Below are 2,129 nucleotides of genomic sequence, written 5' to 3' on the forward strand. Positions count from 1 at the left end.
TAGACCATAGATATGAAATGTCACAATCTAACTTGAACATATGTTTAAATGTACAGTCCCATCACTTTCCCTTTAAATTTTCAAAAGTTTCTATTTAATCTTTCTTTTCGAATAGGTACAATTATTTTGAGTTAAACAATGTGAAAAACTATTCCATTAATTATACAATATTTTAAAATCATTTTCTTTTGTATACTGAAATAGAACTACAGATTTCACATGCATCACACGTGCTATGTCTAATCTACCAAGAGGTTAAAAATATCTCAAAAGATTATTGGAACCTAACTATGAAACATTAGACATTTGTGAAATATTAGTTAGGTAGAAAACTAATTCCCGGAATTTTTTCGGTTTTAAACACTCATATCAATATTTGCTGGGCTGGTAGGCTCTTTCATATGTGTATTTAGTCCTACGTGAATTGGGATGATCAGTCCTACTGGATCAAATGAACTGGCCAGTAAAATATAAAACATAGATTTAGAGATATTATTTGCATATTTTTCTTTTCTCATTAATTTTATAACGTTTTCTATTTCTTCATTATCACTAGTACAAATTTAGACTTTAATATCAATTTAAAATTGACATTACAGGAGTACAATGTTGGTTGTCAATCGAAATTGAAGATTATGTTATTAAAGATCTTCAATGTCGGCTGCCTAATGTCGGTTAAAGATATTAAAGACAACCGACATTAAATACCTTTTAATAACACTTTCTTGATATTAAATGTTTGTTTTTGTGATAGGCAATGTCTGTCATGGTTTACTTGCACGTGCAAATCAATGATATTTCTCTTTTACCTGTATATGCACGAAAAAAAAATCTTCATTTTTTTATATATATATAACTCAACTTACAATAAAGGAAGTGACAAATTATTTAACGAAATAACTTATCAAAAGTTACATTGATCAATATATTCATACAACTATCCGTTATTATTGTTCAATATAACACCAAGTAACCTATCAATTATTACTAAAGAAAAAAGAGTAGAGAGGAATGGGGTGCTAATCTCCCATCAAATCACTAACTATCACGAAGCTCTCGTTAGGTTTAACTTCTTGCACATCAAATGTCTATATTGTCAATTATTACTAGTGACCAATATTTTAAAACTTGTGCTCTCTGAAGCATTTGAGCAAACAGTTTAGGAGCATATACAAAATAATTGATTTTAGTATTGTATTTCAAAACTTTATCTAAATTCTTCCCAAATCTCCCATATGTGCATCATTACAACAAAATAAAACCAGAAGCCCATGAGAACACAAATCAAGAAAAATGCAAACAAAAAATAGTGCTAGGCGATTCCCTCCATTTTTGCTTATAGAGTACATCTGGATAGAAAAAAATTAGGAGAAGAAATTGAGGGAACTACCTAGCTTGAGATGCTTAAGCTCGACGGATTTGATGTGAGGACCTACCATCAAACATGTATGAATCTCAATCCATCAAACCTCGGTGCAATTTCTTTTTCTTTAACAAAGAATCCGAGCCACAACCTCTGTTCGCACCAGATTCTGAAACAAAGCCCTAAAAGGAAACACAATCCGCCGAACCAAATTAAATTTTTTTTTTTTTTTTTTTTTTAAAAAAAAACCATTAGGTCATGAAAATTCCTCAGAATCGGAAAACGGAACATTCGAAATCAAAGGCGATGGAGATAATACCTATTGAGAGGGAGGATAAAGAGAGAGGTCGTGATCTCCACTAGAGGAGGAAGAAGAAGAGGAGAAAGTCATGGTGGAGGCAGCGAGAACGAAGGCGAGCTGTGGTGTCTAAAATCTCTGCTGGTCCAGTGGTTTCTGTAAACATATTATTATTAATAAAATAAGTATTATTTTATAAATATTTACTCAATTGAATAAACTATGTATGTAGAGACATACAAGTAAATCATGGCTTAAGTAATAATCTAAATGATCGGTAGTAGACGGATAAATGAGGGATACCTTATTCTAGTGACACTATGAATACGATTTATATTAAATTATAAATTATATGTGATATAATTGATATGATGTAATTAAATTAATTAAATTATATGTGATATAATTGATATGATGTATTTGATACACTATTTGATTTGAGGAATTAATATAAATATGATTTATATT

General features: G+C 30.2%; 1 long non-coding RNA gene across 2 annotated transcripts; it reads right to left on the minus strand.

Annotated features, from left to right (window-relative positions):
* Window positions 1–562: 562 nt before the first annotated feature.
* LOC120089337 (uncharacterized) lies at window positions 563–1,819 on the minus strand. Of its 2 annotated transcripts, XR_005485149.2 has the most exons (3): window positions 1,683–1,819; window positions 1,391–1,545; window positions 563–809 (listed from the first exon to the last, which is right to left on the minus strand). It is a non-coding gene; the product is annotated as an uncharacterized LOC120089337 (long non-coding RNA). The 2 variants fall into 2 exon arrangements; XR_016524046.1 differs by lacking the exon at window positions 563–809 and having other exon boundaries at window positions 1,169–1,545.
* Between the last annotated feature and the right edge of the window lie 310 nt (window positions 1,820–2,129).

Source organism: Benincasa hispida, chromosome 10 (genome assembly GCF_027475165.1).
Source record: "Benincasa hispida cultivar pf3 chromosome 10, pf3_genome.v1.1, whole genome shotgun sequence".
Taxonomy (NCBI): domain Eukaryota; kingdom Viridiplantae; phylum Streptophyta; class Magnoliopsida; order Cucurbitales; family Cucurbitaceae; genus Benincasa; species Benincasa hispida.